The sequence below is a fragment of the Xenopus laevis genome, chromosome 2S, assembly GCF_017654675.1.
Source record: "Xenopus laevis strain J_2021 chromosome 2S, Xenopus_laevis_v10.1, whole genome shotgun sequence".
Taxonomy (NCBI): domain Eukaryota; kingdom Metazoa; phylum Chordata; class Amphibia; order Anura; family Pipidae; genus Xenopus; species Xenopus laevis.
This window is the reverse complement of record NC_054374.1, coordinates 33,512,383-33,537,230: the sequence shown is the minus strand read 5'-3', so window position 1 is coordinate 33,537,230 and position 24,848 is coordinate 33,512,383. Positions and strand designations below refer to the sequence as shown.

At 38.1% G+C, this 24,848-nt stretch overlaps 1 pseudogene; it reads right to left on the bottom strand.

Moving 5' to 3' along the window:
• Positions 1 to 5,241: 5,241 nt before the first annotated feature.
• LOC121400461 overlaps positions 5,242 to 24,848 on the bottom strand; it is a 29,240-nt pseudogene continuing 9,633 nt past the window's right edge.

Genomic DNA, 24,848 nt, shown 5'->3' with positions numbered 1-24,848 from the left:
CTTACAATAACACATCTAGGGAGTGATTTAATATGTGGAAAGAGTGTGCAAGTTACCTCTTTGCCACCCATGGGATAATTTCCAAGTTTGTGTCATTGCCATAGTTACATATCACTACACACTTCTGTTGTTAAGCTTCTCAGTGCAGCAAAATAGGGTCAGTGAGTGCAAATCTGGTCTAGAGCCTGTAGACCACCTCTTCCATTTTACTGACTCGTTCTCCATTTAGATATGTATTTTTGTTACCTCTGCCTTATGTTCTCAATTGGCTTTCCGGTCTTCTTCGACACTTCTTCTCATACTTTTATTCCTGGCATAGCCACACCACTAGCTTTTTTAGCCTGATCTCCATTGTGAGCCACCACCCATTCTTCAGGCCCAGCACCTGGATCTTGACTTAATTCAGGCCTTATCACTCATATGCCAGGCCAAACTATATCCTTTCTGACTATGCCTCCTGTCCAGATCACCTTCTGCCCACACCACCTCCATCACACCCTGACAATTGCTTTGGTAATAAGCTCATTTAAAAATCTCAGCTGTCATTCAATATTGTCTGCCCCTCCTCTATGCCTAGGACGACAGCGGCCTAGGGTCCCTGCTATGTAAATCCGTCCCTGAGCGTAATGTGCTCACTGTTAGATCCCCAAATGGATGTAAATAACAATATTACAATTCACATCCATGACAGGGTTCTCGTCTAACCAAGAGCACTTCAATCTCTAATCAAAGGACATATTATAACTTTGGACTCATGTTTTAGGTGGTTGTTTTTAATTCAGTGCATCTGAATTCTACATGCTGCATATACCCTCGTATGCTTACTAGCTGCTGTATTTTATGGGTTAGGGTTTAGTTTTAGTGGTCTTTAGTGTTAGCATTAAAAACATATTTTATTTTATTGTTAACAATCATTATGTGGCAACAACCTAGCATTCCAGTATTGCGAGGAATTTGTCTCTTTATGTACATATGGGGCTGTTAAACCAAAAGTTTGGTTCTTCCTGTATCAACATATTGTTCGAGTCAAGTCTGGGTCCATTTATTTAAGAACAGTATTTCTACTTACCTTCAGCAAATACAAATGATATAGTTAGTTTGGGGAAAATGTATGGATTTGCATTTCTTTAGAAGTAGATTGTATCTTAGGATAACATCTGTATGCTGTTCGTTATCTTTGATTATATGATCTTCCTGAATTAGTTATACAGTAAGATGTATATTTCCTAAACAATGCCAACTTACCAAACAGGAGGCTTGAGTTTAAAGAGGCGCTCAGATGCTTGGACTGCTTTCCCAATATCACTAGCCAACATGCTGACTATGAAGAACTGACCAAACATCCCAGTAATTGTTCATTTTCTCCAAGCTTCCTTTCCTTCCCAGCAGGCTATTCAGTCGCACACCTTAAACATATTTACAACAACAAATAATACTGACTGAGAGGAGTTTGGCACCATGAACTGCATTCTTCATATTCTTACACTAGTGAAAGACATGGCAATTGATGAAAAGATGCTCATCTACCAGTGGTGTGAAAACTATTTGCCCCCTTCCTGATTTCTTATTCTTTTGCATGTTTGTCACACTTAAATGTTTCTGCTCATCAAAAACCGTTAACTATTAGTCAAAGATAACATAATTGAACACAAAATGCAGTTTTTAAATGAAGGTTTACGTTATTAAGGGAGAAAAAAAACTCCAAATCTACATGGGCCTGGTGTGAAAAAGTAATTGCCCCCTTGTTAAAAAATAACTTAACTGTGGTTTATCACACCTGAGTTCAATTTCAAAGGTTATAAAGCCATTTCCAAAGCTTTGGGACTCCAGCGAACCACAGTGAGAGCCATTATCCACAAATGGCAAAAACTTGGAACAGTGGTGAACCTTCCCAGGAGTGGCCGGCCGACCAAAATTACCCCAAGAGCGCAGAGACAACTCATCCAAGAGGCCACAAAAGACCCCAGGACAACATCTAAAGAACTGCAGGCCTCACTTGCCTCAATTAAGGTCAGTGTTCACTCCACCATATGAAAGAGACTGGGCAAAAACGGCCTGCATGGCAGATTTCCAAGGCGCAAACCACTTTTAAGCAAAAAGAACATTAAGGCTCGTCTCAATTTTGCTAAAAAACAACTCAATGATTGCCAAGACTTTTGGGAAAAATACCTTGTGGACCGTTTAGCAAAAGGGATGTCTAGTCCCCGAATCATCTCTCCCCAATGGAACAAGCTTAGGTTTGTGTTTGAATGACTTTAAAGGAGTGTGAAAATCGTTCCCACAAGTCATAGGCAGACTATAATGGTTTCCTTTTAATCGGTAGAATCACATGCATATATTTATATATATTTATTACAGGGCCCCACAGCAAATAAATTCTAGGGCCCCCTATAATATCCAGAGATTGTCCTTTTTACCAATACATTTTGAAATTGCTCATTATTTAGGGCTTTATGGGGCCCCCATACCTCCTGCCCCCCCCCCCCCGCTTCCTCTATAGTTACACTCCTGTATATTGGGATTTGGGAGTTACCATGCAACATGTTGTGCTAAAATCAAATGAAATAGCATCCATAGACTTATATAATGTTTGTTAGCTCTAGAATCAATACATTTTGAACAACGTGTGTCTGGGACACAGGCTTGCACTCAGTAAGGCTTCCCCAATCCATATCCTGCAAAAACGGCTGATATTTGCCTAAATTTTGACTTTATGTAATGTTAAATAGTTTTTATCTCAGGGAAACACCATCTATCCCCTTTTCAGATCCATATTTACCGCTGCTTCTTTTGCTTCATTGGTTCTCAGGAGTGCTGGGTATTTAATAGGTACTCGTCTGATGAGCTGCAAGAATTCATATACTTTGTACTGTTGAATGCACAGATGCACTATAAAGTGATCTCATGAATACAGTTTGCTGTGTAGTACTTCTACTATTGATCTAAGGTTTTGCTATTGTTTCTTATGCCAAGCCATCTTCTCCTCAATCCCAGGGCTATTGAACACTCTTTACAATAACAAAGGTTGCCTTTTTATGAGTATTGGAAACTTTTTACACTGGTCTCAGTCTTGTTGTCCAATGTCTGAATGCAGAATATTTAGACAAATTTAACTGCTGTTTTTAATAAAACCATGTACATTTGTGTATAAAGACAATTTGTAAATAAAATATTTTTAATCTTTAATGACGTGTTCTGTTTTCTCTGAATAGTGTTATATCAGTGGTTAATACCATGGTGCTTTGAACCTAAACCCCCTATGCTACTAAAAGCTGTGACTGTGAGATTACATTAAAAGGGCAGTATAACCCCTTGTATAACAAGAGGGCTTGTGATGAACATACTTTTGTCTATTGTTTAATTAAGAAAAATCTATATCTTTTGGTATTTGTTGAGCTGAACAGGAAAAGTGAAGCTACTTTATCTTCGGAGGTAACCCCGGAATAATTATCCAGAAAACTCAAGGACCCAAGAATTTAGGATAATAGGTCCCATATCTGTACTTTGTTAATACTAAAGACTATTCTACTTAGTCTTATACTAGAATATATATATATTTACTATACATATACTATATATTACAGGTATGAGACCTATTAACCAGAATGCTCGGGACCTTTCTGTAATTTGGATCTTCATACCTTAAGCCTACTAGAAAATCCTGTAAACACGAAATAAACCCAATAGGCTTGATTTGCTTCCAATAAGGATTAATTATTTTAATAATATCTTAGTTTGGCTCAAGAACAAGGTACTGTTTTATTACTACAGAGACAAACAAAATAATTTTATCTAAAAATTTTTATTTTACACTGAACTGTTCCTTTAAAGGATAACTAAAGCCTAGCCCCCCTCCACTGCCTGCTCCATTGTCCCCATTTCAAGCTCCCTGTCCACAGCATCTATTCCTTTTAAAAGTCTGCCTGTCTTCTGACTTGCTGTAAATCTGTGAAGTTGCGCAGCAGAGTTCAAAGGCGCCATCTTCTGTCTGTCTCTGATCCTCTTTTGTTAGAGCGGTGGCATGGATCTCAGATTCAACTGTGTTTGTTCCATGTCCGGATCTGCTTCTTCTGCACATGCTCCTGCAAGATCTGCATCAGCAACTGACAGGAGGATCAGAAGATAAACAGAGCATGGCATTTTTGATCTCCGCTGATCAACTCTGGTTGCAGTAGAGGGGGAATAGGGTTTATAAAATAATATTATATGAAACTTCAGTGTGTGTGTGGCGAGAGACAAGCCTTCCAATATTGACAGAAGACATGGGGCCTTTAAAGGAGAAGGAAAGTCTTCTTTCACTTGGGGGTGCCAAATGTTAGGCACCCCCAAGTGATTGTATTGACTTACCTGAAACACCAGGCCGGTGCTCCAATCAGCAGAAAACTGCACTGGCCCGGGGTTATACTAGTGAGCACCATGGAGCGATCCTCTTCAGGCTTCTTCTCATGCTGCGCATGTGCAGTAGAACGAAAAGCCGAATTTTAACTAAAAAGTCGGCTATTTCGTTCAACTGTGCATCAGTTTGCCCCGGGAAATTTGAAGAAAGAAGAAGCCATAAGCTGATCGCTCTGTGGTGCTCACTGGTATAACCCGGGTCGGTGCAGTTTTCTGCTGATAGGAGCACCGGCCTGGGGTTTCAGGTAAGGAAATACAATCACTTGGTGGTGCCTAACATTTGGCACCCCCAAGTGCCTGATGACTTTCCTTCTCCTTTAAAGGCACAAAAACATTGGTCACTGTTACTGGGGTATCGTCAGATAAAGGTAGAATTCTATAGTTTCTTCCTGTATATCAGATGGTTCAGCTCTAACAATGAACGATCTTTCCTGCGATCAATGGTTGGAGGAAAGATTGTAATTGTTCCGTCTATGACCACCTTTAGGCAGCAGTTTCACTGGATGTGCCAGTATCAAACTACTTATTTGCTATTGGCCACACAGACTCCTGATTTATGTCCTCTTATTGAACAGCAAGACCCCCGCCCACAATAGTTACATGTTCATAGTTTTTGAATGCAGAGAAGTGTAGTTATCCCTAAAATTATGCATAACCTACGACAAGAAAGCTACCCTCCAATTATGGCAGAACTACAAGCATAAATAAGGCTCATCCTAAAGGAGTGCAAACAGGTAAGAACAGGAGGCGGTATAGTGCCCGTGATAGTATTTATAGATGAGTGACAGCACTGATGCATGTATAATACAGCATTTATTCTTCTAGTCTATCTTTAAAACAACTCTTCTATCGCTTTAAACAACTCTGACCCCTAAACAACCATTGATGTCAACGGGCAAATAATATTTCTGCATCTCATACTGTTGCCAGTGGGAAGCAATCTGTTCTCCAGGAAATCAAACTAAGTAGCTTGTTGTGCAGTTAAAATAAAGTTAATGGAGTAAAGGTGATGGCATTACACTCTCGTCCAGAGACAGTCCTTGGCTCCATCTATAAAGTTTCTCTGCCTCTTCATCCCAGTCTTCGTCTGAAATATGCACTTCATCCCCCAGCAGCAACTCTTTCTGAGAACTGGTGCCTGTTCTCTTCTGTCGTGTCGTCCATGGTTTCCTATAATGAAGGAAGAACTGCAATTAGCGTTCATGATATAAATATTGTGCACCAACAGTGGCAGAAGAGTTAGTTTGGTTTCACAAACACTACACCATAAAGAAGAAGTTATACAGTAGCTTTCTAGTTTATAAATGAATAAGATTTTATTTATACATTAAGTTTTTTGCTAACTAACTATATTAGAAACATTTTTTATTTTGCACAGCCTATTTACCCAATTTTTATTTTTACACTGATGTGCTTATGGATTTAAAAAAATAAATATATATATATATATATATATATATATATATATATATATATATATACAGTATATATACAGGGATTTGATGGACTGTTTTTCTCCTGATGAAGATCCCTGTGGGATATCAGTACGTTGAGTCCAATAAAGATTTTTTGTTTTTGCAACAAGTACCTGTGAGTGCCGCATCCTGCTTCATGTTGGCACCCGGGCAAAAACCTATTCAACGGTGTGCACCTTGAATTCAACGGTTGCACTGTTTGATTCCTGACGAAATCACTGCGGGGGGACCAAAACGTTGAGCAAAATAAACCTTTGGAAGATTGATTCAGCAAGTCCTGTGAGCAGGTCCGGACTGAGAATTAAATAGGCCCTGGCATTTCAGGTAAACAGAGGCCCAAACAGACCCCACCGGCCCACTAAATAGCGACTTTCGATGGGACCTTATAGCAGCCCCACTGGCATTTGCCATAACCCACCGTTCTTCTGCATTGCTTGTGTTATTTCTTAGCTCAGGCACCCAGGTGAAACAACTGTCTATGACTCTATGGTGTGCACCTTATGTATGTGTCTCTCTCTCTCTCTCTCTCTACATATATATGTATTATACCATCGGCGTCCGCACATGCTCTGCAATTAGTCTCCGCTTCCCGGGTGCTGTGTCAAAGTTCACTCCGGTTCGTTTCTTTAAATATTTATTCAGTATAATTGGTGCATAGTTCAAGCATTATATATGTGTATATATATATATATATTATATATATGTGTGTATATATATATATATATATATATATATATATATATATATACATATACATTTTCAACACATTTTTAACAAAGGTTGTATTTTGGTACATGATGCTCCTTTAGTTAGCCAAATCTCTCACTTCTGTTTAAGTGTACGTATTTGCTTATACTTACATTGGTTTCATTTCTAATGCTGTATAGTCTCTTCATTTTTACTGCCTTCAGCCGAGCCTTGTGAGAACGTCGTGCTGAGTGCCACAGAAATGATGGACGCTGGGGTGTTTTGTTGGAAGAAGACACTGGTGATGGTGGTGGGACAGGAGATTTGGAACAAAGTGCCACAGAGCATACTTACTACATTAGGACACTGTAATGGATTTCAATGGACTTTAGATATTTTAAGTGACAATATTCATTTATTAAAAATGTTCAGTGTTTTTAAAGTTATTTGTAAATACACTTGTTATTGAAAGCAGCACTTGTTTAACTCTTAGTTGTTACTTTTTAAACAATGTTGCAAAATTCTTAGGGGTAAATTTACTAAAAATTTGTCAGCGTTACGTCATTTTGTCACTTCGCCAATTTACTAACAGGCGTTGGCGTAAATTCCCTAGCAAAGGAGATAAACTTCGCACTCAGGTGAATTTTTCGCTCTGGCGAATGGACGTAACTACGCTCATTCACTAAGATGCGGTTTCCTGAACGTTACCTCTTGCGCCAGACTTGCCTTCACCACCTCAGACCAGGTGAAGTGCAAAAGAGTAGGTAGGAGTTTGTAAAAAAAAAAAAACCCTCCCCCCCCCTACATTTGATAACATATGGCACCCAAACTATACTGTGGGCTCATGTGTAGGGCATTATAACAACGCTATATAATTTTATTATGGTTCCCTGGCCTTGTGTAGTGTAATGTATTTGCTGCAGCATATAAATCCATTGTACTTTAACTGCACGCCATATGCAAATTAGCCAATGGTAGCGCAACTTCGAACTGCTTATCGTATTTACGCTAGCGCAACTTCACTAGCGTTCGGTACCCTGGGCACCACTTCGGATCTTTGTGAATTAGTGTTGTCCAGGCGAATTTACGCCTGGTGAAGTGTTGCGATGTGCGCAAAGCCAGCGCTGGTGAATTTCCACAGGTAAGTACATTTGCCCCTTAGTTCCCCAGCAAAGACAGGTCTGTTAATCAGCTGCCTTGTCTTACATTGTATCAACATTCTGAGCCAGCAGGGCAGAGAACAGAAAGGGACAAACACTGCTTTCAACAGCAACAGATATACAAATAAATTAAAAAACCATAGACAATGTGTAATTAATGGAAATTGCAAAGTTACTAAGATTTATGTTTTTATGTTATTAGGCAAAATTTTATTTTGGGGTTGATTTGCCCCTTTAAGAGACAAGTGCTATGGTGTTAACAAAAGAGTACCAGGGATTAAAACTAGCAAATTGTTGAGGAAACACTGAGCAGTTATATCAACTGATGGCCATCCGATACCCAAGCATTGATTACATCACAGCAATTGGTATCAACAACATAGTCACTTTCAAGACTCACATATATATACGGATTGTATTGAGCAATATGTCCAATCTGTACAATTCTAAGCAGACCCAGGTTATTCAAAACTTTACAGATGGGTAGATGTCAACCATTTTAATTAAAAATTGCTCCAATTGGCCGTCATTACCTGCTCATTGTTCCCAACTTGAAGGAAAAACAAACGGGTAACCTAAAAAAAACCATACCCCCTTCCCTTCGTAGACCCCCCTCCCTCCTCCCCCCCAGCCTAGGTGGTAACCGGGCAAATGCCCCTAACTTTTTACCTACCCTCAGTGCAGATTCTGTCCCCCGCAGTTCGCGGCAGCCATCTTCTTTTCTTCGTTAAACTTCGGAAGCAGACCTTCGCTTTTGGCGCATGTGCAGTTGTTCTGTTCCAGAACAACTGCGAATGCGCCGAAAGTCACGAAAATTTCTGCATGCACAGTTGTTCAGGACCGGAAAATTACTCCAACTGCACATGCGCCGAAAACGAAGGTCTACTTCCCAAGTTTAACGGAGAAAAGAAGACGGCTGCCGTAAACTGCATCTGCCACCGAGGAGTAAATAAAAAGTTAGGGGCATTTGCCTCGGGTACCACCTAGGCTGGGGGGGAGGAGGGAGGGGGGTCTACAAAGGGAAGGGGGGTAGGGTTTTTTTATGTTACGGTTTTGTTTCTCCTTTAATGTTTGCTTGATGTTCACTCTTTAAAAAGTATTTTTCACAATCGAAGAAAAGAAAACGCAATAACCTGGACTGTGTGATAGCGCTAAGCTGCCGCATTTGCAGATCTTCAGTACCAGGCACCTGCAAAAGTAATTTCAGTTCTCCTTTCAGTCTCTCTGACAGGGCCCCAGACTCTGCGTATTCCACTATATCATACATAATTGTCGTCCTGGGCATATTTTTCAGCGACAGTCTTCTCCAGCAGTTATCACGGCCTCCGAGATATGCTGGAGTCTCGTCAAGGTGACTTTTGTACTAAAGTGTCAGAAAGACAAAGACATGTAAAGTAGCACAGACTCCAAATTGTGTCCTCCAACTCTTGTTTCTAATGATAGAAATCAGGGTACGCCTTAAATATTTTTATTTCCAATATGTTATTGGTTAACATTCCCATTTTCTGTAATATTTCATTTTAAAGAAATGCTGACACAAATAATCATATTTTCTAAATGATTGTTTTTTCAGATCACTACATTTTCTGGGATATAGCAGCCTGAAGAATATACTTTGCAGAATAATCTATTTTCAAGTGGCTGTAAAAATGAATCAATAAAATGCTACTAAGCAGCATTAAAAATAGGGTACAGTTTGCATTTAAGGAGCACCGTGCCATACACAGAACCAGACATGTTTGGAGGGCTGAATAATGGAATGTGCTGCACAGAGGATGGGGACCATTTGTCTCCCCAGAAATATCATCTGTATTGGTGCATTGTTTGCAGCCATTCTTGCAATTTGGTGGTAGGCTATGCAGTAAAATTGCAGAGCTTTATACATTGAATGATATGACCCTCAGTCCCAATGCCCACCTTCTGCACTTCTATGATTCTCATCTATGACTCTCTCTTCCGTTTAAAGACATATAGTAATTATGTTTTACACTGGAATTTATACAATAGCTCTGCTCATCATCCTCATACCCAGCCAGACATGCTTCATATTTTGTATAGTGGATAGAAGCACCCTTTAATTAGAGTCCTTACAGAGCAATATCCCAACACTGTGTTTTGAGAGGATGGAGCGTGCATAGCTCCTGTGCAAATTCCCATGTTTACCAACTGATCATACCCTTCTCCGCTAAGTGTCGAATAATTGGCCCATTAAAAGGAAAAAATGGTGAGGATGTAAAAATCTGCAGACTAATTTCAAATTTGGCAGATCATTATTGTTGAAATAAACAGATTTAAACCTTTGTACCCCATTGAAAAGCTGTATCTTAAAACCCAAACTAAATGTATGTAAAGTAAAGATAGCCCTACATCAGTGATCCTTAACCAGTAACATGTTGCTCTCCAACCCCTTGGATGTTGCTCTCAGTGGCCTCAAAGCAGGTGCTTATTTTTGAATTCCAGGCTTGGAGACAAGTTTTGGTTTCATAAAAACCAGGTGCACTGCCAAACAGAGCCTCAATGTAGGTTTACAATCCACATAGGGGCTACTAAATGACCAATCACAGCACTTATTTGGCACCCCAAGAACATTTTTCATGTTAGTGTTGCTCCCCAACTTCTGAATATTGCTCACAGGGTTCAAAAGGTTGGGGATTCCTGCCCTACATAAAGGAAAATGGTCAGATGTTTTGGCCTTAATACCTAATAACTGCAATAGGTATAGGCCATTGCTATGAATATAGGCCATTCTGACAAAGGGGTCCAATAGCCATTGAGCCAGTGTGAGTTTTGAGTTGTAGGGGGCATTCTCTGCAACTGGGGCCACATCTTTGACAAATTTTGAGTGACACATGTTCAGTTCATCAATCAAAGAATGGATCAATTCAATGTGGCTATCCACCGTGTGGTTCAATCATTCCATGATGAGCCCTATCTGGTCACCTTCCAGTAGCAAATATTCCTTTTCATTTTACAAGAAATGCCTTACTTTAACATAGACTTTAACAGTAGCCACGTCCACCATATCTGTGATTTTATGTTTCTGGTACTCCAGTTCATCGTAAATCATTTGATCATAATATGCTCTGGGGCCCATCAACTTGCAGGCGTCGGCTGCAGCCTGACAGATACAGAAAGAGAAATACATTATCAGAGGAAAACCCAAGAAAATTCTTGCATTTCATACATTTTCCCAAAACAATAACATTTATTTTATGCTAACAACTTAATAGGGTAAGTTTGCCTTTGAATAAAATTTTTGTATGCTACACTGGTGTCTAATAAAAGGGCAGCCAAGTTTGGGAGTTTTACTTTAAAATGTATAATGAAGCAATAGAATTCTTAATGAATCAGATGAAAATTGAGCATAGGACTGGCCAGATATGGGATGACTTTGACGTAGTTGGCCAGCTTAAATATATTGCAATATATTGACAAACAATCCCAGTTTTGGTTAAAGGGTAAGGCATTTTTAAGTAGCAGTATGCACAAAATGTCTCTGTCTTAAATATATTGATAATGGGTTGAATGCAGAGGACTCTTGTATTTGTCTATGTCTATATATATATATATATATATATATATATATATATATATATATATATATATATATATATATATATATATATACACACACACACATATACTGTACATATATAGGGCTATTCCAAACAACTCTTTAATTTGTCCTCATTTGTAATTGCTAATTATTTGCTTTCTATTATGCCTCTTCCTCTCAGGGATACTGATCCCAGCAACCAAAATAATGTTGACTGTGAGGTTTTAATTTAATGATCACTTATTTGTATTGTTTTTTTTTTCTATTTAAGCTATCCAGCATTTATCTTCTATTCTGTTTCTAGGGTAATGCATTCATGGCAACCATATAGCAGTTACGTCCAAGAAGCCTGATAGATCATATACAGCAATATAGATAATTAAAAAAACAAACAAAAAACCCAGAGGCATATAGTCCACTGCCTACAACATACTAGAAGTTAATTTTAAGGCAAACTACCTCTTTACACTGAGACTAATGTAACTGGCAGCATAAAGCCCCTGATGAAACCTACAGCTACTCTGTAACACTATGAAGACTTAACATTAGACTATGGGCTGTTTGCTGTGTCATTATCTATAGTTATTGAAACTGATGAGATTAAGGAATGCAACAAATTTAAATGACAGAAAGTATAAGGCACCTCACTGGATGGATGAAGAATTCTCTTGCCACATATGTATCGGTTCCCAAAGGCACCTGAGCGGTGGAAGATCTTAAAGACAATAAAAGGTGGAAACTCCTGCCCAGCAAATCTGCAATTGAAAATAAGACCATTTGTTTAAAAGATGGGAGATATGTTTAGAGAGCCTGGTGCAAAACTTCAGTTTCTACCTACCCAAAAGCTAAGCTAGTTGTTAGGCCAGCTTTCAGATGATTCAGAGTTTTTGTTTTTTAGTTTTTTTTAGAAATGGGTTAATGCCCCTTCTAGAGTTAGGCCACTGGGAGGAGGGTAAAAGTTTTAATTTGATAAACAACTGTACATGGAATAGAGGAATCTCCAGTCCAGTGTCTTTTGCTGAGAATTTGAAATCAGCTGAAAGGTTATTTAGCATCTATCTGTATGGCTACATTATATAATACACTATTATATTCTCCTGGGCTGGTCTGAACTTCACTTTTCAGCTATTTATGTAGGAGACAGAATCTTGCATTTTTTTAAAGAAAACTTTTCAACACAAAGTAAGCAAAATATTAACTGTCCCAGTAGTTTCTTTAAAAGTTCAGTTATGTATAAGTAGAAAGCCTTAAGGAAATTCAAAGGAAAAATCCACGTCACTTAATGTTATACTGTGAAACCACAATTTTATATACCCTGATATTAAGTTCTCCCTCAACACCAATTTTTTTGTGCTCCACCCAATATAAAATCCATAATGTATTTTCTTGATTCTACATTTTGCCAGTTTTTACCCCATTCTCTCTGGTCCCCAGAAAATTGTAAAATGGGGGTTCAACTGTAGATTCTGAATAATAGTAGCTGAGATGTCATGAGAAGGGATTTTATTCACATATTACCTGAATCTAACTTTACACTGCATGCCAGGATCTCTTAGCAGCTCTGCTTCCAAGGGACTGATTTTCCTCAAAATACTGTAAGATGCACTTGTTTCCTTCAGAAAGAAATACATATTTATCATATTAACTGCATAATGAACAGCACAGAATATTGTTAACAATCACAGAATACCGCCACCTCTACTCTGTGCTGTGAGAGATGGTGCCTATAGTAGCAGTGGGATAATAGTGTCTGGGAAGGGACTGTGGCTGTGGGATAGCAGGTATAGTAGGGAGAGATGGTGTCTATAGTAACAGTGGGATAATAGTCTCTGGGAAGGGACTGTGGCTGTGGGATAGCGGGTATAGTAGGGAGAGATGGTGCCTATAGTAACAGTGGGATAATAGTCTCTAGGAAGGGAGTGTGACTGTGGGATAGCAGGTATAGTAGGGAGAGATGGTGCCTATATTAACAATGTGATAATAGTCTCTGGGAAGGGAGTGTGACTGTGGGATAGCAGGTATAGTAGGGAGAGATGGTGCCTATATTAACAATGTGATAATAGTCTCTGGGAAGGGAGTGTGACTGTGAGATAGCAGGTATAGTAGGGAGAGATGGTGCCTATAGTAGCAGTGGGGATAATAGTCTCTAGGAAGGGATTGAGGCTGTGGGATAGCATGTATATAGAGTAGGTATGATTCAGTCTCCAATTTCTTCGCTTTATTGCTGTAAGATTCAGTAGGTGTCTGTGTTACACCCCATGTGCATAATTCAAGGAAAATATTGAATCAATACAGCTCCAGACAGTAATTTTCAACTGCAATGTGTTTTATTCAGCAGTGTAGGCACACTACATGTTTCGGGCAGAGCCCTTTATACTTATATATGTTTTCACTTGATAAAGGGCTCTGAAAAAAACATGTAGTGTGCCTACACTGCTGAATAAAACACATTGCAGTTGAAAATTACTGTCTGGAGCTGTATTGATTCAATATTTTCCTTGAAGGATAGCATGTATAGTAGGGGAGGATGGTGCCTATAGTAGCAGTGGGGATAATAGTCTCTAGGAAGGGATTGAGGCTGTAGGATAGCGGGTATAGTAGGGGAGGATAATAGTCTCTGGGAAGGGACTGTGGGATAGCAGGTATAGTAGTGAGAGATGGTGCCTATAGTAGCAGTGGGATAATAGTCTCTAGAAAGGGATTGAGGCTGTGAGATAGCAGGTATAGTAGGGGAGGATGGTGCCTATAGTGGCAGTGGGGATAATAGTCTCTAGGAAGGGATTGAGGCTGTGGGATAGCAGGTATAGTAGGGGAGGATGGTGCCTATAGAAGCAGTGGGATAATAGTCTCTGGGAAGGGACTGTGGGATAGCAGGTATAGTAGGGAGAGATGGTGCCTATAGTAGCAGTGGGATAATAGTCTCTGGGAAGGGACTGTGACTGTGGGATAGCAGGTATAGTAGTGAGAGATGGTGAATTATGGTAGCAGAAGGGATAATAGTCTCTGGAAAGGACTGTGAGATAGCAGGTATTGTAGGGGAGGATGGTGCCTATAGTAACAGTGGGATAATAGTCTCTGGGAAGGGACTGTGGGATAGCAGGTATAGTAGGGAGAGAATATTAGGTAAGATGTTGGATAATGGCTATTTGCGCTCTTTGTGGTCCATGTTTACAAACCAAACAAATAGCAGTACAAACTTTATGTTTAATGCCCTAAGAATAAATAGATGTATAATATGTTTCCAACGTCATATTTAATGCTTACCAATAATAGCAATACAAATACATTCTTTATAATGTCCAAGAGCACAGAATGGTATAAATGCAGTGCCAATTTATCAAAATATGAGTTTAGAGCTTAATAAATAAAAACTCACCCATTTTCTATGTATTCCTATAGGATTTGTAGAATTGTATTGATCAATGGGTGAGTTTATTTATTAAGCTCTAAACTCACATTTAGGTAAATCTGCCTCTTAATGTATCCAGTACATAAAGCAGTGTGAGGGTAGTGTCAGCTTCATGCTTCATTCCAGCAGAACACTTGTGGCACACCTTTGTGCAATTGTGGAAAAGTAATCCCAAACGAAGATAAAAAACCCAAAATTCACTTGTGTTTCCTGATATTGTTTTACACGGACCTGAGAACACAAAAATGCCAAAAACCACCTGTGGAACCAACTTCCTATAATTATATATGTGGGTTGCACTCTAATATAATGGCACATACAAGTATGGGATCAATTTTTTAGAAACCCAATATCCAAAAAGCTCCAAAATATAAGAAAGCCATATGCATTTTAAGCTATTAATTCTTTTTTTTTTTTATTATGATTTCCTTTTTCTCTGTTATAATGAATCACCTTGTTTTTGTAAGTAAATAAGCTGCATAAATCCATAATCATTCCCAAAGAATGAGAAAGATCATAGGGCAATTCATTTCCTTTAATAGTAGGAAATATACTCACTGCAGCACGGACTGTGTGTTTCAGAAGTTTAAAAAGCTTTCTGTTATTGTAGCACCTCCATGCTCGTTGGATACGAATTGCCACAACTCCCTTCTCAATCCCACTGGAAAATATGAGAAACACGCAGATTATTTTGAGCCAAACATGGGAGGGCAGTATCCCTGCAGCACAGCACCATCAATATATATTACAATTATACAATAATATAAATATATAGAAATAAATATATATATAACAGTGGTTCACCGTTGAGTTAACTTTTAGTATATTATAGAATGACTAATTCTTAGCAACTTTTCAATTGGTTATTTTTTTATAGTTTTCTAATTATTTGCATTTTTCTTTTGACCCATTTAAGCTTTAAAGAGGGAGTCACTGACCCCATATAAATACACACTTGCTACTTTTTATTACTCAGCTTTCTATTCAGGCCTCTCCTATTCATATTCCAGTCTAAGTGCTCACACTCATAACAACCTATCTACAGATTTTAGTATCACCATAACCTTGGATATTATGCTATGAAATCATCCAAGCCATTCTTAAAGGCATTAACAGAATCAGCCATCACAACATTAACCGGCAGTGCATTCCACAACCTCACTGTCCTGACTATGAAGACACCACCTACGTTGCTTCAAATGAAAGTTCTATGCTCTAAAGGAGTGGCCACTACAGAAAAAGGGACTCTCTGTATGTGCAATTTTAAATATTATCCTTATTATCCTTTTAATAAAGTTGTAATACAGCAGAACATTTTAAATTTTTGAGGGGACCAAGAAAAAATTATGTAAAATCCGGGAAAATGTAAGGTCAGAAAAATGTGTTAAAGTAACTTTTTCTTCAAGTACTGAAAGGATATAAGCACGGGAGTCTGTTTTGTAGATACAATATTTACACCGCAGCATTAATGTTACACTATGGGGGGCATGTGCAAGGCCTCTCTGTTAGTCACATACACAACCTAAAGCAATAAGTGATTGGTGCAGGACTGTATAAGGGGCAGACTCATTGGAATTGACCATTTACAGGCAGAAACATGGCAAAATATACATCTGCTTAGTATTTTTAACCACTTTATTTAAAAAATAAAAACATTTATTGAGCGAAAAAATAAGTTTTTGGGTAGATCAGGACAAAATGTTTATGTTAAATTCGGGAAAACATTACTTAAAATCAGCGAAATGCACCCATTGAAATGCATTGTAAATTGGTGTGATCACAAATAAAAAATGTAAAATCCGGGGAAACTTAAAATCAGGGGTCACTGTATTTCTCGGGAGAGTGTTGTTTTTTTTTTTTTTTTGGTGTTTTACAATCTATAGATCAATTGTTCCCCCAAATTTGGAAGAATAGCAGCACCTAGCCCTTTTCCTGCACAAAGATGAATTGATGTCTCTGCGAGATACACTGACGTTTCTCAATGAGCACAAATTATAGTTATGTTTTAATACATATTAAACATCTGCATATGCTGTGGAATGCACTGCCGGGTGATGTTGTGATGGCTGATTCAGTTAATGCCTTTAAGAATGGCTTGGATGATTTTTTGGACAGACATAATTTTAAAGGCTATTGTGATACTAAGCTCTATAGTTAATATAGGTATGGGTATATAGAATTTATGTGAAAGTAGGGAGGGGTGTGTGTATGGATGCTGGGTTTTCATTTGGAGGGGTTGGACTTGATGGACTTTGTCTGTTTTCAACCCAATTTAAATATGTAACTATATCAAGTTCAAAACCATGAACATTTTATCTATAACAAGACCAAAGTAAACATTTCTATAACTGCCAATAACAGCCTTCAAGCAGCTATGCATGTCCCTTTGTGACATAACATGATGACATCACAATGAGTGTAATATTGTGTATGAAACCTGTTGCAGCCAACTGCTCTTCATTCTTAGACCGACTGAAGGTGAGTACAGACGCTTCACATTTATGCATTTAAATGCGTTATAAAATGGCATTTTTTTCTGTAAACTGTTATAAGTAGCACAGTCTCTTCAGACCAGTTATCTTGTTATGTGTTCAATTGGTTTAATTCTCTCCGACGTACTTTTACAATTATTTTTATAACAGAAATAATGTAATATTTTAACTTATGGTTTATAGTTTTCACTTTTGATATTTTAATTTACGGATTATATTTTTCACTTCTTTCCATCTAGTCCTGAGTGATTCAGAGTCTACAGAATTTTTTGATCTATTGACTATTTTGGAAGTTTTATATCAATCTATATAGAAGAAACATGGACTTTATCACTGTTAATAATATTGTTAAATTGTCCAACAACCAACAATCCCCCAAGAGGAAGAGGAAAATCTCATTTGAAAGTGAAATTGCTAACAAAACCCGAAAACTTGTCCCTGATGAAGTGAAGCAAAATACAGAAAGCAGTCGACAAGAAAATAACCCAGGTGCTCCTTTGAAGTCCCATGCAGAGGACAAAAACAAGGAGAAAGAGTTTTGGATCCCTGAAATGGGTCTTTCATTAAGGCAGAGAGAAAAGTTGCTAAACGGAAGAGGGATGGCCAGAGTATTTGTTGATGCTGTACAAAAACTTCTAAAAAAGCAGTTTAATGCTGAAGGCTTGCAGCCCCTACTGAAGAAACCTTTCATTCCTGTGTCTGGACCATCAGTACAATTTCATGTGGATCTAAAGAAAAGTCACTGCTTTCTAACCTGTTACAGAAAAGATCACGTAGAGATTGTAAACAGCTGTTCGGGGATCCCTTCAGAACGAACCCGGAAGGAGATAAGGAGACTCTACAGAAAAGTGGTTCCTGACCCTTTTAAAACATTCAAATTTGCTCATGCCGATAGACAAGTTGCCGGTTCTAAGAGCTGTGTGATATATTCAACTGCAAATGCTTATGAGATACTGAGCAATGGCAATGTCTGCTGTAAATATGATCATGGAAAAATGAGGGAACATCTCTTCAAGTGTTTAGAAAAAGGAGAAATTACAGAGTTCCCCAAAATACTAAAATGAAAGTAAGATAACAGCGGAGGAATGGTACGGAATACACACATGTACAAGCCCTGCATGTTGTGTCAGATTAAAGCACTTAAGGAGAAAATCACTGACAAGCTTTGGAAATCACTGTCCAAATCACTGGACATCCCTTTTGGAAATCGCTGTGCAAAGCTTGTGATTGAAATACTGGGAACACAATAAAAAACCCCAGAAAAGACTAGAAAGGAGAAACTTTCCCTTTAACCAGTCTGGCAGCAGCGAGTGAGCTGACAATTCTGTCAATATGGCACTTATGAACCGAACTTATGAACTGTGCTGTTGCTTTTTGCTCCTTGCCTGCCTCCGTACCCATCTACATCGAAGAAATGGCGTGACTATTTTCTTACAAGATTTACTCATTGTTTACTGTTTTTTTTTTATAAACCATTTATGTAAATAAACAATGTATACCAATAAAAACCAGAGTTTCTTGTCATTATTTACATGTTAGCAAGATTATTGTTCTATGAATTTTATAAAGAATTTTAAAAGGTCAGATTTTTTTTGGTTGGAGTTTTTGGAGAAAAAAAACTCAAATGTTTGGTGGTTTATTAAACCCAGATGCTGCTAAAAGTCAGAATAAAAAAGTACTCCATCTCAAACCTGCCGAGGTCATGTAGAATTCAATGGCAAGTGGCTCATTTACAATTGGAAGATATCATGATCTGCGCAGGGTTTCGTTCTAAAGTCTGAATAATTTGTGGTTTTCGAGCGGCGTTTACAGGCGTCAAATGTAAAAAAAAAAAATTATATCGAGATTTTTTTCTCGACTTTATTGAGTCTTTGCATACACCAGATTTTTTTTTTTTAACCAAGAAAATGCTTTATTTTCCAAATTCACAAAAATGTTACACATTACATGTTCCGTGTAGTAATAAAGTATTGCATGTAATATCCTGCATTGCTGCTGTATTATTTCTCGTGAACAATGAACAATAAACAATATAGCTCTCATACCTCAGCCTCCTGTTCAATGCGTCATTTCACAGCCGCTTGCTCAGCACAGTAGGGGCAACCGCATCCACCTGGGGAAGGGAAGGGAGGGGGTGGGCCGGGGAGGGTGTACAAATGTGAGAGACTTGATAGGCAAATTAAATCTAAAATGACCTATCTTTCTATGGCTTAGCAAGATATTGACACCATGGGAGCCATATTTTATCATGCTGGTCTCTTTTATTTTCTAGCGTAGCCGCCATCTCTTCCATTTGTGCATAGGAAGTGATTAAAGTAATTAAATCTTTATGTTCATAGTTGGTATTGAGTTTCCATTTCCTTGCTATGATTGTAGCAGCAGCCGTAAAAATTTGAAACAATAGTTTCCTCATTGTAGGTGTAGATTCTGGTGGGTTGGTGTTGAGGAGTGCTATTTCAGGCTTAAAGGGTAGCGACCACCCCAATTCAGTTTTTATCCATTCAAAGACCGTGATCCAAAACTTTTGCACTTGTGGGCATTCCCACCACATATGCAATAGGGTTCCCGCAGTGTGGCATCCTCTCCAGCAATTAGGGTTATAATTAGGATTGATGCGGTGGATCTTGGTTGGGGTCAGTTGCCACCTAAATAGGATTTTTTTATTCATTTCTATGTGATTAGTGCACCTAGTTGCACCCTTAGACGCCGCAAATATCATGTCCCATTCCTTTGGTGTAAAACTAACATCTAGATCCTGTTCCCATCGTATCTGATATAGTAGTTTCTGATTAGGGTCTTTTTGTAGGAGCAACTTATAGCAATCCGATAGCACACCTTTCCCATATCTACTTGTTCTGCATAGATGCTCCATGAAAGTGGAGGGTTTTATTATTTTGTAGCTTGGTAAATGTGTCCTCATCAGATGGCAAATTTGCAGCCATGTATACCTGGAACTCTCTGTTAGGCCATATTTCCTTTGCAGGTCCTCAAAAGGTCTCCAAGAGTTAGCTAAATATAGGTCTCCCACTGATCTGATGCCTTTGTCGTGCCAGTCTCTTAATTGTACTTGTGGGATCAGGCGTCTGAGTGCTGTAATAGGGGTAAGTATAGAAGGGAACGACCCCAAATTATACTTCTTGCGGTGGACATCCCATGTGTGCAAAAGTAACTTGGTTGTCGGTAAGGCTGCAGGTGTTGCTGGTCGTACTTGCCGGGGAAGCCAAAGAATATCGGCCATGGTGTGTCCTTCTAAATAGTGGGATTCTATATCGACCCAGGATTTGTGACCAGGGTCACTATGCATCCTTATCACATTTTCAAGCAGGGACGCCTTGTGGTATAGGGAAACATTAGGTATACCTAAACCTCCTGAGTGTGTTGGGTACTGCAGTGTAGTTAGGGCTAATCTAGGCCTTTTGCCTTTCCAAATAAATGTCTGGAGTACATTTTGGAGATCTTTAATATATTTCGGAGGGATATGTAGTTGTAGTGTGCGAAATAAATAAAGAACACGGGGGAGAATGGTCATCTTGATCGTAGCTATACGCCCTAGCCAGGAAAGTTCAAATTTTTGCCATTTGTTGCAGTCTGTTTTAATTGCGTGTAGCAATGGTGGGAAGTTCAGTTGGTAGGCATTGTGAAGGGTCTTGGGGATTTTAACCCCTAAATAAGAAATATAAGTATCTCGCCATTCAAATTGGTATTCCTTTTGCAGTCTTTTCACTGTTTCTTGAGGAATACCAATTGGGAGGGCCTGCGTCTTTTTACTGTTAATCTTGTAGTGAGATATCTTTTGAAATTCTGCTAATTCTTCCGATACAGTTGCTAAAGAGGAGGTCGGGTCTGTCAGGGTAAGGACTATGTCGTCAGCAAATAGTCCTATTTTATGTTCTTCATCCGCTATTCGGATGCCCTTGATATTTCTATGTTGGCGAATTCTCTCTGCCAAAGGTTCGACCATCAATGCAAAAATAAGTGGCGACAGGGGGCACCCCTGCCGAGTTCCATTCCTGATGCGAAAGGCGTCCGACAGGGCCCCGGGTATGCTAATTTTTGCTGACGGAGCAGTGTACATAAGCATAATTGCATTCAATATATTTCCCTTAAACCCCACTTTTTTCAGTACTTCCTGCATATACCTCCAGTTAACCCTGTCGAACGCCTTTTCAGCATCTAAAGAAAGCACCAACAGGGGGTGTTCCTCTCTGTCATACACCAGATTTTTTGTGTTAACTTATTGATAAATAGGATAAAAATGTGGATGGGAGTCTTTGGTCAAAGTTGTTTTAAGAAAATAGAGAGAAATCTTCAGATTTTAGTAAATAGCCCCCAAGTGTTGATAAGAATTGTTAAGCTATATCAGATTCAACAGATTTGTTATAGGGACATATAAGGGCTCATTTACAACTACTAATTCAGGAAACAAAGTGCAATTCTGAATGCAATCGCCAGATTTCCAGGGCCATTGTGGGCAGGAACAGTTCCTTAGCACAAATGCTCTACGCCTACCATAATTGTGGGTCATAACTCAAAATGTACCCAAAAATACATGTGATCCATCAGAAACTGAATTAAAGTGCTCCAAATATTTTCTGTCAAGTGGATGTCTGATTTATGATATGCCAATGTAAACTTCATGGCAAGAAATTAAATAGCATAAAAATTGTCCAGCTAACAGTTGTTAGCAGAACATCCCTTTTATACTGTTTTGCATGATAAAAAGAAAGATATAACAAATAAAAAAACGAAATAACTTACAATGGATATAGGTTTTATATAGCCTTTAATATCTCAGTTAATTTAATAACTAAGCAGCTTTAATACATTAGCATGGTTTTGGCCCTGCTATATAGAGTGAAAGAATAATTATTTGATCAAGTAACCCAGGGATATGGTTCATTAAAAAAAAAATTAAGGAAGGAACCCTGCAGTATGGATTGATGTAACTATGCAGGTATAATAGGGATGTAACCCAATACAGATACAATGGCTCGAAATATGTATGGAGTGAGTGGGTGGCATGTATAATATAAATAAATGTATAATATCATTTTTTTTTGGTGTTGTTTGCTGTGATTATTTGCTATAATTAACGCTTGAAGTAGGGTGTCGTGCAATCTATTTATTTTTTAAATACAGTTGTTCAAATTAACGTTCAAAAGAGCAACCAAAGAACATTGCACTGCTTTACAGTAAAGTCGTTTCTGACCCTCTGAAAGCCCTCTTATTTCTTGATGCATATAAACAATAGCAACCACTAACATGTTTGGCATACTGAGACATGTCAGCTGTAAAGTATGATAATGGAAAAATATAGGAACACTTGTTTATGGGGGTTATTTATCAAAGTTCGATTTTATCTCAACATTTTCTGCTACAAACTCCAAACAAATGTGCTCGGGTTTTTTTACGCTTATTTATTATTAAACTTTCCCGATAATTTGTTTTGCAGGGAAAATTCTTTCACAATTCTTTCAGATTTTTCACCCGAAAACTCAGATTTCTTATCCTTTGTTGCCCCGAAAACTCCCACGAAACCCAGCGCACATGAAAAAATCATTGCGACTTTTCCCACTGACTTATGTGCAACCTCGACAAGTCTAAGATGCTGGACTTTCTGATTCAGACTTTTCCATCCTCTGGGTTTAATAAATTCCAAAAAATTGGTGATTTTTTTAAAAGTCTGATTTTATATATAACCTGAGTATTGTAAATAACCCCCTAAGTGTTTAAAAGAAAACAGAATTACAGGGAATTACAGAGATCCCCAAACATAACAAACACAAGACAAGGGATATAGAAAAAGCGTTCCACTGTGCTAAACATGGGAATAAGTGGAAATGCTTGCAAGTCGGGATGTCTTCAGAGATGAGCAAAGAAAATTCATGCAAAATAATGAAAAGCTAATGAATTTCTGAAAAGCCTAAAAAAATCTCTAATTTTCTGTACATTATTAAACTGAAATTACAAAAATCTAGAACACAGCACAAGCCAACGGAGAAGCAACATATTGGGCACTGTGCCTTTATAAAAGGTAAAACTGATTTAAAACTGATTAACAGCAAGCCCCACCTTTTTTTTTTTAAAGGGACAGTAAAAAAAATTCTAAACCATTTTTGTAAATCGTTTATATCAGTAACAATACAGAGTAGGTTTTCTTGACATTATTCCCTCAGTCTTACATATATGGGAAGCCTAGAATCTATGTATAAAACATAAAACAGTGTCCATCCCACAATTTAGGGATTTCATTGATGTATGTATGGAAGTGGGTAGAACAGAGTTCAAACTGGCAGTAAATTGTTAAACATTGCACTGGCTAATGTTCTCTTTGCCACCCCCTTTATAAAATACCTAGTAAGTTGCAAAACCACATTTAAACTAAGTGAATGCAGACAAAACATTTATGAACTCTATTTCTATTGATTCTTATAGGATTTTTAGAATTGCATTTATCAATGGGTGAAAGTTAGAACTCACCATTTAATAAATATGGTTCTAAAAATCCCCTAGGAATAAATATGGGTGAGTTTTTATTTATTAAGCTCTAAACTCACATTTAGGTAAATCTGCCTCTTAATGTATCCAGTACATAAAGCAGTGTGAGGGTAGTGTCAGGTTCATGCTTCATTCCAGCAGAACACTTGTGGCATACCTTTGTGAAATTGTGGAAAAGTAATCCCAAATGGAGATAAAAAACCCAATAAAACGATTGGTTCCAGAAAACTCACTTGTGTTTCCTGATATTGTTGATTCTAGGGAACAGATCAAATTTGATTTGAATTTGAAAAAAATTAGACTATCGAAAATGATCATGTACTTTCTCTTTAAAAATTCGACCAGCCATTCACCATCTAAAACCTGCCGAACAGGCCCGGACTGGCAATCTGTGGGTTCTGGCAAATGCCAGAAGGGCTGCTGTATGGTTCCATAGAATGTTACCATAGAGTGGGCTGGTAGGGGGCTGTTTGGGCCTCTGCGTACTTGGAATGGCGGGGCCTATTTTGACTCCCAGTCCAGGGGGGGACTCCTAGAACCTATTTGGAGTCAATTGGTGGACTTTGAAGCAGATTTGACTGAACATGATTCATACGATTCGAATTCTAACGAAAACGGACTATTCATCTGAAAAAAAAAAACCTTTGATTTTCTTAATAAGTTTTGGTTGGTCTTTTTTTATTTGAATTTCGAAGTATGGGAGTTCAACAAAAACTCCCATTACTTCGAAATTCCACCCTTGATAAATCTACCCCAAATTAAACCCGATGGGATTAAATAAAACCAACATGGCTTTATGTTGCTTGGTTACCATCAAGTCATTTAGACATGATTAATTGTTTAAGATTCATAATTCCGAGATTTATAGTTAATGGGAACTCTCTGGATAAGAAATCTCATATCTATACAAAGTGTCTAATAAAATGAAAAAAATCATGTTTCACAAAAAACAATCACATATATCAGAAACATCATTTATTTTATGTACAAGAACACAACCGATTTAGAATGGTCTATGTCTCCTGAACGCGGCAATACCAAATATATATAGTTTTATGGAGATTTCTCACTTGTACAGCTCAAAATCTACAAGCAGTACACTACCAAATTTCCAAAGCACCGCTCCCCAAACGGCATACTTTTGATTTCAAGGCCAAACATTCCGCTAACAGTAGG